Below are 16,283 nucleotides of genomic sequence, written 5' to 3' on the forward strand. Positions count from 1 at the left end.
CTTGCAAATTACGACTCGCACCACTATATGCATCTGAACTATGCTATTAGTCGGAAAAAGCTTGAAGAGCATACAAAGCTCTAATTTAGATCGGTCACTGGTGATCGCTGTGGCCTGACTGAAGTCTGAACTTTTCACCGTTGATCATTTGTGACCACTGTGGCCGCGAAAGTGTTGTATGGGATTTTCCCATCCCATTAGCTCATGAACGATTGATTTTTCAAACAAGGTATAGCATATTGCCAAAATTATCGTCAAAAAAACTTGCTCTTATGATGCAATGATATACAGATGTGCCATTTGAAATGAAAGTACCTACCACTTTTTGACATAAGCGGCAACACCGCAGCACAGAAAATGTTTTAGATCGATAGAGCAGTTGTTCTTGTCTCAAAAACCAAATTTTCAATTAAATCTTGCTTTCCATTCTCTGTAAACGTCTAACGTACCATCAACCGTGATACACCCTGTAGATACATCTCTTTGACAGAACAACTGAATGGACAAAGTGATTTCTAGAGATCAATTAATCAGTGATGTAGAAGCAAAATAACTTATGACATGCATGACCGAAGGTTGGTCAAAATAAATTCGTATGACTAAAGGGATTTTCAAACCCCTTATTCTTATAATTGTATAACAGCCAGCATGATAACTCTGATATTTTAGAAATTGAATGCAACCATATAGAACCAGCAGTAACTGATGTGAGTGCTATGTTGAAAGTGAGTTCAATTCACATGATGAATTTTGATCAATTTCGTAACGACCGGAATTTCCTTTTCATTTGTTTCACATGGTGAATTTTAATTGTTTAAATGACGCCAAATACACTGTTAGGTGGTTTAATGGTTCTTCATTGGAACGGTGTATTTTACGTAACACAGAAGCGATTCAACTGTGAAAAAAATAGTGAGTTCCGCTCGATTCAAGAAAGTAAAATTAGACAAGAGCAACGAGAGAATGTCGTTTGAAGAAATTCATAAGATGTTTCACAGATTCAAGAGGAGCAAAGTATTTTCCGCTTTTGAAATTATCATCGAAATATAAGTACTTTAGCTCATCTTCAAGAACGAAAAATCTATTGGGTTGTAAAAGTGCTATTAATTAATTCTCAATTTGAAAAATGTTGATATCCATCAGAAGAAAATACTGAAGATTTTAGAAAGTTGAATATTTCCATTTCGGCATAAAATATAGCTATTGATCAATTTAGGTCAGAAAATTTGAGGAAAGCACTGACTTGGCGTCAAGAAATTATGAACGCTCGTTCATTTCAGACCTAATTCTGCTCTGAATAATATTTGAAATAATGATTCATTTCGGATAGCCTCCAATTATTTGAGATTGATTCTGGAATATCGAAATAATAACTGAGAAATAATTCTGCAATAGAATAAGAGCAACTGTTATAGCGACTCTAACCAAACCATTGACGTGCTTCCTAGAGCAAACACTGAACTAACCAGGAAGATAAAATCAAGTCATTCCTACCATGGGAAACAGAAATAGATCAACTGGAAGAATCATACATACATTACATTCATTCGAAGATGAGTTCTTTTAATGTCGAAGTGTAATTGTATATCAGTAAATTGGAATCATAGTATATTCCACATTTTTTTTCAATCTCATATTCAATTTCATACATCATTCATAGTTATGTTACATTTTTACAGTATTATTATAAGTGGTATTGTGGCTTATATGCATCTGATAGTTTTGTATCATTCAAATTCACTTTCCTATCGTTAATTGTTTGAATTCTGTAATAAACCAACTAACGAAGCACAACTTCATATATAAATATTTTTTGTACATAGCACTCTATGGGTTAAGTAACCTTACCTGGACTGAGCCAGAATTTAAATACCTATAATATTGTTCCGATATGATTCGTTGTCATTTCAAAATTGTTCACTAATTTAGTATTCCAACCAGGTTGTCAAAAAAGAAAAAAGAAAGTTATATGTAGTAAATGACTAGAGGCATTGAAGACGACTCTAAGCTTATATTATGTAGAAATATCAGGTTCTAACACTAAAAATTATCTTGATTGGAGGCATCAAGCTCCATGTGTCTTAGGTCCAGATGCTCTTTCATGAAAAAAACAGTATTGGGCATTATCTAACAACAGTCATTCATCCAGATTTGAACAGACGAAGCACAATATCATCAATTTAATGAAATTTGGGAAGAAATCAAACGTTAAATAATAAAACGACCTCTGGAATTACGGCAATGTTTTTCTTTTAATATTTTTCTCAAAATGAGTTATCTTCCTTGATAATAAAATGAACAGGAAATTCGTCAACTTCCCAGAGCTCTTTTTTGTCATTACAAATCTTTTGTGCAAAATTAAATTGAGGAGTTTGAAGGTGAATTTCAATGTTAGGTTCCCATTAAAACATATCCTAACTGAGTATTAATAGCAACGGCTACCGGAAGATCCTTGAGCATGTTCATTCAGGAGAATTTTAGAGAAATACCAAAAGAATATAGATGATCCACTGTTTTGTAGAGCTTTGATCAGCTATTACTAAATTTGAATTATTTGGTGAGCTACATGAAATAGAAGAAGGGAGATTGTCACAAATCTTGCTAAAAACGACTTCTTCAATATTAAGTCATGATACGAAAAGGAGCCGTGAAGCAGTGCACATCGGTTCTAATCCGTTGAGATTAATGCTTCCATCCTTACTGCGAACACCTAATTTCTGAACAAAACGTTGGGATACCTAGAAAATCATACCGTTCAAAACATTGATTTTGGCTGTTCCGTATAAAAAAATCTAATTTGTCGGATGAAAACCAGTACTTGTAGAAGAATGAGATTTAGGCTTGGGTTTAGATTATGGAACATTATCGTAAAATATGAACAATGATTTCAAATTCAAAATGGAAAGTAATATTTTCAACCTAAACACTTCAAATGAGAAATAATGAGTCCGGTCCTGGAATATTGAAAAAATTAATATGTCTCTGATTCGACCTCGGCATGTGTTAATTATACATCCCAAGTTTCAATAAATTCCGCCGACAAGTTTGGTTCTGATGATGGTTTCATTATTTTCATGAATCTGCAAACTCACTCTGTAGCTTTCTTAGGAAAAGCAGAAATTAATTTTTTGCAGTCAATACCTACTCACCTAGTCCTACTCTACCTCTGGCAAGATTTACTCCTGGGACACCCAGCCATAAAGCCATAAGGTAGCGAATTTTCCAAATTCAAAGAATTAAGTCATTTGTCAAATGAATGTTGCCTGTCGTATTGGAAGAATAAAAAATATATGAGATGGATTCGGTCCTTACTTGGCGGAAATTCATTATAAATAAAATAAAATGAAATAATTTCCACTGGATCAATCCAGTGGAAATTATTTTGTTTTATTTTATTAATAAGAAATATATTTTTTTACTTATGATTCGGACTTCGAAACTCAAAGCTATGTTCCTACGTTGAAACCGTATACTTTCTGATTTTTTGCAAAAATTTAGATTCCAGAAAAATAAAGATGGAAAACTTATTTGTAGTTTTTCTAAATACTTGAAATGAATTAAAGTGACTGATTCTGGATCAAAACACACAAATCAACTTATATAGACGAAATTAAAGTAATTCCAACTGAAATTGGCTCGAGAACACAATAGCATCCTTGAGTATTGAAAGTGAAAATACAGAACCAGAATCAAGTACCTGGTAGAAAACATAAATTCAGGTTCATAAGAAATATTTCTGATGAAAACTGTGTAAATTCAAGCATTATTTTGATTCAACCTCCACAGGACAAATTCTAGAGATACTTATAAGAAATGCGGAAGGGAATTTTTTACTTGAATGAATAGGTACTTCGATGAATAGTTGAATCAACTTTTCACTTGACTATAACCACCATGAAACCTCAACACTGATTTTGCCGCTCAATGATTCGTTACTATAGATTCGGATGTAAAAATAGTTGCCGACTTGCATAATACTCTTTGCTTTATAAAACAAGATTTCAGTATAACGTATATTATAATGTCAAAGTAATAAAATAATTCATCTTAGCATTTCTTCAATTGAAATTTCAAGAACAACGCTGGCATCCCAATTCGAAGCTTCAACAGGATTCTTCATTTGCCTGGATCATTACAAATATTAATAATTAGAAATTTGTGATCAAAAGTTGGAAAGTCATTGAAATGTGGCGCAATATTAAAATATCCAATAATTGTAGAACATTTAACTGAATATTTTCGATATTAATAAGTACATAAGTTCTGCTGTTTCTGAAACAATGTGCTTAAAGATTAGCAACACCAATACGTAAAATCCTCAATCTGTCAGCTCATACAGGTATTCATCCTGAGTGTTGAAACACAAGTTATATAATTCCAGTGTTCAAGAGCGGAGATAAGAGTGACATTGAGAATTACAGGCCAGTTTGTAAGCTGTCATATATTCCTTAGATTTTGGATTCATTGTTGGCCAGACATCTAACACCACTTTTTAAACATATCTTCATAAATTAACAACTCAGTTTCATTTCCAACAGGTCAGTAACTACAAATTTGACAATAACGCAAACAGATTGAAAAAACTATTGGTACGATCTCTATGAATTGATTGGATAGCAGATCGAGTTCAACAGGGAAAATTAAGAGCAAAGATTTTTGACATATTATCTGACGAAATATTGGTACAGTCAGGGGTACCCGAGGAGGTACCGCAGGGTTCTCCCTTATCTTCCCTATTGTTACTTCGCTTCATTACCAACATTAAAGGTTTTATTCGATCTTGTGCGTTTCTATTGTTTGCAGACGATTTGATAATATTCCGAACTATAAGAAATCTTGAAGACTGTAATTTACTACAACAAGACCTAGACTGGTGTATTGAGAATGAAATGTCTCTTAATGTAGCAAAATGCCAAATAATGAGATTGCACAGACTATAGGTTCCAATAGTTTTCGATTACAAAATAGGGAACGATATCCTAGAAAGCCCTAGAAAGTCACCTTAGTAAAGCATTCAGGTATTTACTTCGACCAAAAATTAAATTTCATAGCTCATGCTGAATTTGTAGCCAATAAGACGCTCAAGATGTTAGGACATATTTCAGAGACAAGCAAGCAATGACAGTTGTGTATACCACTAACATTAGAAGCATTTTAGAATATGCTACAGTGGTATGGTCGCCTTTTTATGAAATACACATCAAAAACATAGACGGAGTACAGAAGAAACATTTTCAGAAACTGATAATAATAAATAACATTGAATCAAGACAATATTCACGCTGGAATCAGTATCGCCAGAATGAAAGGATATTATTTGAAATGCCTTTTTTCGTTCAACCAGTGAAAGTTCTACGAAGAAATCTCATTTTGCCTCCATCATCATCTTCAATGTGAATACAGTATGTGAGTATGCGATATCAGATAGGTAGGTAACAATTCAATCCATTGTAGACCAAAACAAAACCTAATAGTGGCAGAATTACAGTCTAACTCACTTTTTCTTCTTACATAACATGTGAAGAGTATTATGTTCGACTTCATCTATCTTTATCTCATTACCTCTTGACGAACCTATAGAAATGGAATTTGTGTTATGCTTGATGTACGAGGATTTGCGGAAGAAAATTCGTTGCAAATTCAGTGATATAATATAAGAAATTTAAGTAGATCGGCTTTGATAATCATATTTATGAATGAACAAACGATCAAAAGCTTCTGACTCTCGTTCTGACTTCAAGTCAGTGCTTTCCAATTTTTCAGTATGTACCTACTATCGAAATTACTTATTCTTCATTTTTTCTTCAATCTTTTATTTATAATAAGTCTCGAATCAAGTATAAAGTTATACTCAAATACATTCCAACATTTCTGTTATCGAGAACAATTAATATCCAAATATCAAACAACTGATTATTAACCACATAAATTATAAAATTAAATTAAATTTAAAATAAACTGACATATTGTATCGGGTGTCCCAAATTCGTTGTATAGTGTGGGGATTTGAGATTCCCTTCGAGCTGGAGAAAAATGAATAGCCCATTTCCGGGCTAGATTTTTGGAAGAATTATTTGGTGAAAACCACAACCTTAACCTTATAAATTCAATTGTTTTCACGCTGGAAGAGAAAATTGGAATGAGGTGTGAAATGAAAAGTTCTCATAACTTCTCTATGATGCTATAAACATTAAAGAAAACATTCTATAGGTACTTTTTCAGTAGAATTCATTGGTGTTATCATTTTGTTTTTTATTGCAATTAGTTTTGAAATTATAATAAAAATTTGTGTTTTTTTAAAGTAAACTTCTGGAGACCTTGATGACCACCGAATAATTTAAATATCTGAATTTCACAGATTATTATCATAGGCACTTGGTTGATCTGCCATATGAAACTGAAACTTTTGATGATTGCTATAGTCTGACAGGAAATTTACATCTATGTTATATATTTTTGAGAAGGCGAAAAAACGATTTTATTTTTTTTTAGAAATGTTCATGGTTTACATTTAAAAACACAAGTTTAATTATAACTTCAAAACTAATTGCAGTGAAAAATAAATGATCACACCAATGAATTCTACTGTAAAAGTGCTCATAGTATATATTTACAGCACCAGCTATAGAGAAGTTATGAGATTTTTTCATTTCCCGCCATTTTCCAAATTTCTGTTCTAACTTGGAAACAGTTGAATTTATAAGGTTACGTTTTTCACCAAATTAAATATTTCAAAAGTCAATCCCGAAAATGTGAAAATGTGCCATTCATTCTCTCCTAGCTCGAAGGCATTCTGATATTTCCACACTAGACAACGAATTTGGGACATCCTATACATAAAGTGGATATTATCCAGGTTGTGTAAAATTGGAAAGTGCTGCGATCGAGATTGTTTATAATTAATAATGAAATAAGAATCAGTGATGATAGCATGTCAACTTCAATAAGGGATATTAGGTCATATATTACAACTAAATTTTTTCTACTAAAATTACTATTAAAATTATAAATAATTTCGAAGACAACTATTTTAGTTTGATTGAAAATGTATCCCTTTTGGAATATTAAACACCAGCATAAGAACATCTGATGTTAGAAAAGAATCTCAACGATAAATTGAATTCAATAAAAACTGAACAACAACAAATATTTGTAAACAAAAATAATGATGTTGTAGATAAGATGAGATTGTATAAGTCTCGCATTATAGTAAGACCAGCACAAATGAAGATAGTGGACCCAATTATAGTTCATTTTTGAACATTGTCAATTATGATAATCTTCAATTAAAAATGAAATTCGATATCTCTAAAATTCATACGTTGGAATAAATTCAAAGAAAATGTAGGATGTAATCAATTCAACCAAAAATGATGATATATATAACTCCTAAAAATGTAAAATTAAGTCCAGCTATAGGAACTGTATCGCCGGAATTAACCAGCTATTGTGATGGTAGATGATTTCAAAGTCAACCATAAAAAAGGCGAGAAGTCAATCAACAATATATTTTATGTTCTATGATATCAAATATCATCATCGAAAAATGAAATAATCGTCTGCTAATAATTGATATCGTGAATATATTCATGTCTGTCTGTAAAAGTATATTATTCAACGAGCGGTAATGTAGGTCATAACTCACGCAGATGAAGTTTGCCATCTTTTCCGATTTATTATAGTGAGTTATAGCAGTGAGTTATTATAACTCACGTTGTTTGTTAATATATACTTATATACTATCAATTGCTCAAAATCAGTTGATAATGAAGATATAATTCAATAGGAGTAGATAAAGTATCATAACAAAAGTTTCTAAATCTGCTTTGGTTAGCTGGTTGTGCCTGTATGACAGGTGACACTGTCTTCATCATTCCTCCGAATGATTCTCAACAACAGCACACATAAATATTTTCTCACTTTTTTCTATGTTGTTTGAAAAATATTTAATTATTGAGAACGATCACGAGAAACCGTTAAATTCGGATGTTCTCTTTATCTTGCTACCAAATTAATATTATCTTTTGTATGTATTTCTTTGTCGTACTGATACTCTTATATCGTGTGAAGAAAATTCACTTTCATATTTGTCTACAATACCTCGGATAGTGAGTCTATTAACTGAATAATGTCGTCTATGACTTCTCTCCCAAGTTCTCTCAGTATTAACAAATGAGCACTTATTTTGATTAAACAATTTAACAATTTAAACCTTGTTGAAGCGTGTTTCTTTTCATGATTAAATGGCATAACATACTAAATGCAATTGACATAAGAAATATAAAAAGAATACACAGTGTTGCCATTACTGCAATTTTAGATTGATTAATTCCTATTGGAACGCCCATTATTTTTGTCACCGTTTCAAAAGTTGCCGATTTTTGTCCACCAAATGTTCATTTATGAAAAAAAAAAATGTTCACTTTCTTATATCTGAATGGTTTTGGTCCTCGTTTGATAACTTTCTCGGTTTCAGGCATGTACTGCTCCACAAAACAAAAAGTTCAAAAATTTTGTCACCGTTTCAAAAGTTGCCGATTTTTGTCCACCAAATGTTCATTTATGAAAAAAAAAATGTTCACTTTCTTATATCTGAATGGTTTTGGTCCTCGTTTGATAACTTTCTCGGTTTCAGGCATGTTCTTGTCCTTTTCGTATCTGAGAATTTTGGATCACTTATTGTTTTATTCTTACAATCAACTTTGTTTCAAAATCTGAAAAATTGTTTTGCAATAATGCCTAAACGTAAACTCAGTGCTTATGAAGCCAATAGGGCCATTGGGGTCATTCTCTGGTGCTCAGATCCAGAAGGCATATCGATTCAGGTTCATTCGTTCGGAGGTTGTACAGTTACTGTTTGGGAAGGCATTTGTTTGAATGAACTTACAAAATTGTTGGTGCTTGATGCTACCATGAATGTGCAAATTTACATGGAACAAGTTATTGGTAATATTATTCCATTGTTTTATGCTGCTATTAGGCCAAATTTCTTGTTTTTGTTCGATAATGCGTCGCCCCATCGTGAGATAATTGTCGTTAAAGCTCTGGATATCCATGGTATTTCGCCTTTGTCCTTGCACCCTCGGTCCGCCAAACCTGAATTCCATTGAACACGCTTGGGATCAGCTACAAAGAGCTTTAGATTCCCACCAATCATCCCCTCATACGCTTCAAGAACTCAGACGGCTGTTGACACAACTTCAAAAATCTGATCGAAAGTATGTGGTTGATTCGAGAGTTAATTCGAGAAGGCCATACTCTTTACTGAATTTTATTTTTTCAATTTTTTGAGTGAACTGACTTTGTACTACAAATAATAACTGAGACTATGAAACTCATGAAGGAATAGGCAAAAATATGATTGGGATAAGTGTGTGAACATTTAGATTAATGATATTCAAAAAATTTCTTGAAAAAAACTTTTGAAACAGTCTCAAAATCTCAAAATTTCGTTAACTTCGGTGGAGTAGTATAATTTTTTGGTTAGAAAATATATTTATACCGTATATCAGAAATATGTTTAGGAGATTAAAACATCTTCCTGAGACAGGGACGATTTTGGATGTCCATATTCCATATTTGTATCCCATATCTTGATATGTAGCATATTTATCATTATTCTGATTGAATGTGCATAGGATATTTATTCAATATGTTTTTTCCGTCTGTATATAGTATATTGCCGTCTGCATAGGACTGGAATAAGGAAAACAGATGAATTGTTGTGATTTGCTCAAGACAGAGATGGTTTCAACATGTTTATCACCAACGTCAAGAGCACTTGATATGATACACTAAGAAGAAGAAATATAGCCTTCGAAATTAAAAATTTGTTGAGAGGATAATAGTTCAGGCAACACAAATGTTCCACAAAACTTCAATAAATAATAGTGGAGTCAGCAAGACAACCATTGAACCACTGGATAGACCGAAGAGCGCAAATGATTTTGTTCATTTGCGACGTAAATTCTACATAAATTGCTAAACTGGAAATTTCGAGGCGAGGGGTTATTTTCATCAAAAGAGTCCAAGGGCTCTTTATCCGCATAGACTTTTCACTGAAAATGTGGGAGCAAAATATCAGATAATTTGGTACGAAAATCAGTTTGTATCTCGATTTGTATTCAGTCCGAGATTCAGTATCATTAAAAATGCGAACGATAAATATTGAATGCTAAAAATCAATGAACTAACATAAAAGAGTTTTTTGTTTTATATGGAAGGAACATTTTTACTCAAGAGCGAATACTTCGTTTGGCAGTTTCTCGACCCTTAAATCCAAAGAACTAAAGTCTTCACCACTAGGTATGCCATACGCCGAATATAATGAACTATTATGTAAAATTCACAGTCTTCCTACATTCTCATTCGATGTAGAAATACCGAGAGAAATACGCAATCGACTACGAGTAATCATCAATAATTTTTTAAGAAGATCGTAAACTGTAGTCATATATATAAGGAGGGGCTTCGTAAACGTTTTTTCATTCAATCATTGTTAGAAATGATGACTTCACATCAATATCCGTTCGTATGATGTTAGCTTATTTGTTCGATTATTCGAGTATCTACCTAACTAAAGAACATCAGGTAGACTTTGTGCAGTATTTTCTTTCGAATCTACAATTAATCTTAGGAATACTCCTTTATTTTTTCAACGAATAAAGGAAATGTGATAATTTTCTTGTCTCGGTGCTTGTAATGTTATTATTTTGAGAATTTTCAGAAATTCTTAAAATAATTTTATTCTTAGAATAAAAAAGAACAAACTCTAAATGTTCAGTCCTCGGTTCAGTCATTAATAATCTAAATACTTACATACAACAAAAAATCATAATATATTGATATGTCATGACTGTCCAAAGAATATCCTCTCTATATTTTTTGTAGATTATATCATAGATTCATATCCAATGACAATAAAAAATAGGTATAATAATCGAACCATAAACATTGATGAAAGTGGAATATGATCATCAGGAAGCAAAAACTATACAAATAGATAAATATACGATAACAATCTGGAACTTATCGTGAAAACTTGGTAAGAATTATTTTATCAATAATTTTCGAAGATAATCGAAACATTCTTTTTTCGGTAGGTACGGCGAATTTTATTGGAGTCGACTAGATTTTTTAGAAACCGCCACCTATTTACCCGTTATATAATAGAAAACCAGTTTCGATAATCTATTCAGGTATACATATCCAATATAGAATCATCCAATTATCCTGAACGGTAATAATATTTGTAATTTGTACTTTCGCGTATTACAAATTTGTGAATTAATACTATGCGTTGCATAATATGGCAAGAGTTCTGTAACGATAGGTTGAACTAGAATTCGACTAACTAGCCAATATCACATTACTTATATAATTGTTGAATTCATCATGAGATTCGCAAGACACCCGAGGAACAATTCTATGAATTACTTTCTTCTTCGTCATTGATGGAATGTTTAGGTGATTTGATTTAAATGTGGTTGATTCAGGTGTTTGCTCGGGTATTTGCTTTTATAAATTCAATCTGCGCATTATTTGGTTTAAAATTGAAACAATAAAATCGCTGATCTCGAAAACTAAGGCAGCTTAATGGAATTACGAACAATAATTTGTTGATACACTGCAATTAGCATTTTAGTATCATTTAATTTTGAATTCAACCGAGGATTCAACCTTTCAACAGGAGGTTGATCTTGAATTTTAATTGGTAGACACCTACTCGGTTATCGTAATATTGTTCTGAAATTCGCCGTTTTTTTCATTCATCAAGTAAATGCAATCCAATTAGTTGAATTTATTTATTTATTTAAATTAACGTGTCTCGACAGCTATGGTCATTGACACAAGATCACATGAAAATTTGCAAAAGTGATATACCATATTTTCATTGCATAAATTCATGAATCTTTACGAATTTATTGGAAAGTTTTTATAGGGATGGCCCGATATACAACAGAGAAAATCGAAGAAGGAATGTTCCGATAAACTACAGCCAAAAAATAGGTTCAATTGTAGATGAACGAAGCAAAATTTAAAATAGAGGTTGCCTTCAAAGAGGCTCAACTGTCAACACAAGTGTTTTTGAAGAGTCAAGGACAAGTTCATCGTCATTGATAGCGGTAAAACCACAAGAAAACAGTTCAATTCATTTTTAGAAACCGATAAACTATAGCTGAAAATTTTCAAAAATAGGTTCAATTGCAGATGAAAGAAGCATAATTTGAAATAATCTTCAAAGAGGAATAATCTCAACTGTCAACACAGTTGATTTTGAAGAGTCAAGGACTAGTTCATCGTCATTGATAGCGGTAAAACCTCAAGAAAACAGTTCAATTTTTTTATCTAGGCAAACTTATACAGTTAGAACAAAATAATCCTTTTCTATCAAATCGTGACTGTAAGAAACCAAGATGTAATATTAAACGGAATTGTCTTCAACGGCAACAATTATTATGCATAATTGATAGGCTCGTTGATAGGTCACAAATCGTCCGCATCTAAGCTCAAGAAATTATTCGACAAAATAATAAAACTTTGTGATAGCTCCATTGGCTTCTTAAATGATCACTTTTTTGAAAGAAAAAGTGACAACGCCTTCATTTAAAATGGTAGGTTCGAGGGTAGGTATGATTCACAACCGAGTTAACAACATTCTGTAAAATAAACAGGATGTATCCGTTTGTGAGTATAATACGCGTTATATATTATATCTGTGGACAACAAAATGTTTTAAACTTTGAGATTCAAATAATCTCAAGATAGCGAGAAGCATTTGATATAATTGGACTTCTGTTAATTTTTCTTGAGAAATGAGTGAAGTTTATGATCTTTATCCCTGAACTTGTCATCAACTCATGGAGATAGATAGGTAATGCTAGTAAGGCTACTACTACTAATCGAAGTTATAGTTATTGTCGTAAATGGATATAGGGTGGAAACGAAATATTTAAAAAGATATCATTTTTGGCAGTTGAGTATGGAACATCCAAAACTTTGACATCCTAATATAAGCAATAAATAGAAGTGAATTGATCAAGGTGAGAACAGAAATGTTTGAATAAAAACGTGACAAAATTAGTAAATAGAAAGCAATTCTCTACAATAAAGTTCTCATTACATAATTCGCAGAAATTTGTTGAATGAAGTAGTTAGTCGGAGTTGTAATTTTCAATGGCTTTATCTATATAAATCAATTGTATTGTTCGGATAGATAAAACAAACACATATATACCTCTAATAACCTCATATCTTTTTATTGCAAGGTTACAGCTAAAATCGGACAAAATGATAAGAATATCACGAACATTTCGCTATACTTGAAACCCATCTACATACATAATACATTCCACGTTTACTGAGTGATTTGCATCGATTCCAAAAGAAGAATGCAGTGTGTACCTGCATGTAAACACAGTTCATGAATAATCAGAGACGTCGTGAATTAATTTTCTGCGATGATCGATAAATATTTTGAAGACTCCTGAGATCTTTGTGAAAAATATTTATCGATTAATACCTACATTGAAAAACCGGTTGAACCCCGTTACTTCTGAGTTCTGCAATATTTACAGAAATGAGGACGGCCTGACCTAGTCGTGTAGATATTTTTTTTTTTTTTGTATTATACTCACTTCGTATTTTTTCAGAAGTAATCCAAAATAGGGAACAATAGTTCGAATGAAACAAGTGATGATTTTCCAGTAGCACAAACACAATTTCGAACCGATAACAACGCCGCCGTTCGTTCGCAAGTTTGCGATCGTGTCGCACCTGTTACCTCGCCATCTTGACAGCTCACTGATGTACCGGACTTGAATTGAAACTCACTCGTGCTTCTAGAACGAGAAGTGGGGCTCTCGTTCAACACTTGTCGCTAGATTCTTGATAACGCAGTTTCTCGACTTCGGTTACAGCTAGTCTGTAACCTGAAGGCAAGGTACAAAGAGGTCAAGACTTCGCCTACCAGCCTAATCCCGAATACGCTCCAGGATGGCAAGAATAAAGTCACTATAGTTATTTATAATACAAGTGCAGAAGGCATTGATATTCTTCCACGAGTTCATAATTCAAAAACGAGCCACGAAGTGGCGAGTATTATACATTATTTTCTCTAATCCATTGTATTTTTATTGAAATTAATGAAATATTTCCATAAATATCATTTAGTGATTTTTGCATTAAAAAATGTTGTTTGCCAGAGCTGATTTCTTTAAGGCAAATTGATGAATTGACAGATAAAGCCGTGGAGGAAAGTTCGGAGTACCAACATATAATAATAAAATATAACCATGAAAACTGTGCGTTTCTGATATATTCTCGCACGATTTTGTTCTACAAGATGTGGAAGAATGAACGGAATAACCACAGAATTAGAGGAAATAAATGACATACTGTTTTGTTTTTCAATCATATATTTTTAGTTATTGCAATAATACTCCCATTTTGGTGCTAAATACTAACTTTGGTTAATTGTTTTGAAGTATTATAAGCTGAAAATTGAATTAAACTACAAAAATAAAAGATATATATAATAAAAAAGATATAACTTCTAACAAAATGCATTTTGTCCGTATACTAAGGACAAAATGACATACTACTAATAGACATAATGACAAACATAATATTTAAATGCAAAAAACGAAAATATGAAAGTTTTGCTTCTCGAGACAGTAGCATACGTCCAGTGAAAACACAGCATGTAACGCAGCCAATGCTCACCATTTATGAAACGAAAAAAACGACATTGCAATAAATGCAGGGGCAGTCATCGACATCTTCATTTTTATTGTTAATTTGAAACGGTTCAGTGCCGAATTTTCATTGGCAACGCCTTTTTTATTTTTAAGCGGCCTTGTTTTTTTTACCACAGGGTTTTTTTTTAACATTGAATAATGCTTCAGTAATTTCTTGTTTCTTCTTCTTGTGTGGAATGGTCGCAGCAAATTTAGCATTGGTTTTGTCAAGAAAAGGCATTAACGTGCTTTTGCGAGCTTCTGGCTTTCTTATGCCTTGAGGAAGTGGTGAAAGAATTCCATTAGGAAAGGATATCGTATTTTTTTAAAGAGGATGTCAATTTCTTCGCAGGATTGGCATCATCACTAGCAGAAACTGAATCACTGTGAAACCCCGAGCTATTCGGCATCACTTTTGAAAAAATTTTAAAGTTCATTTTGTCCGCATATGTCGTTTTGTCCGCATTTCTCCTATACAGTGGACTCTCCTTAACTCGAAATCCTCGATAACTCGAATTATTTTCAATCCCCCTGGAAAAGCCGAAAAAAATTCCATGCATAACTCGAAACGATTTCACGGATATATTTTACCATTTTTACCTCTATTGGTCGAATACGCATCAAATTTACCTCTATAACTCGAGGTCAGTAGTTTATTCCAAACCCCGCCGCACAAGTCAAAACGTGTCGATGAATCGAGCGTATTCAATGATGCAATAATTGCATCGTGAGGTTTTATAGAATTTTGTTTTATTTGTTGCCCTTTTGGGCGTCCACTGCGTTCACCGTCTTCGGTGCTTATTTCACCACGTTTAAACTTATCATACCAATCAATGATGATTGATTTTCCTGGTTCAGACCCCAGAAACTCTTCATGAAGCCGAGATTTTGCTTCAACTGCATTTGTTTCCTTCAAGAAGCAATATTTTATCAGCATAAGAAATTCTTTTTTTCCATCTTTTTTCAAATAACAGAAGAAGCTACACTCACAACGCAATATCTCATAAACTAATGGTCGGACTGCTGTACAATTTTGACACGTATCGTTTGATGGTTGGTACTAACTAAAAATCATATGGATTTAATACTAGCACTGCCATCTGTGCATCAGACCGGGGACTTTTCAATTGGCCTGATGGAGTACCTTTATTTTCCCAAATAAGATAGATAAGCAAATAGACAGGGCCGTCGCTAGATGGGAAGCAGAGTAGGGGATCGCCTAGGGCGGCATTCCAAGCTTGATCAACAAAAATCACTTGTGTAGAAATCCAAAATACGGAATGAGATTTAATTCGGTCAACAACAACAGGAAGGAATACCGACAAATTTAATTAACATCAAAAACCTTCAAAGGTGCTCTATTATGCATTATACTCTTAAATATCCATATGTTGCGTAATTTCCTCATAGAGCTGTTCACGAGTTATTGACGCTAAAAAAAAACACATGCTAAACGACTATTGCCACTTGGGGCGGTTTCTGGACTATTTTTCTTTTCAATTCTCCGATCAGAATGTTCATTCCTCAGAATGAAATGCAAAATAT

General features: G+C 32.8%; 1 protein-coding gene across 5 annotated transcripts in view; it reads right to left on the bottom strand.

The window, feature by feature from the left end:
- Nucleotides 1-16,283, bottom strand: part of LOC123679302 — a 130,920-nt gene that overhangs the window by 53,836 nt on the left and 60,801 nt on the right. The window contains exon 1 of one of the 5 annotated variants that reach the window (XM_045616822.1): nt 13,638-13,823. The exons of the other annotated variants lie outside the window; for them this stretch is intronic. The gene's annotated coding sequence lies outside the window, so the exon portion shown is untranslated. Of the gene's footprint in view, nt 1-13,637; nt 13,824-16,283 lie in introns of those variants that run through there. 5 annotated transcript variants of the gene reach the window in all.

This window comes from Harmonia axyridis, chromosome 4 (assembly GCF_914767665.1).
Source record: "Harmonia axyridis chromosome 4, icHarAxyr1.1, whole genome shotgun sequence".
NCBI lineage: Eukaryota > Metazoa > Arthropoda > Insecta > Coleoptera > Coccinellidae > Harmonia > Harmonia axyridis.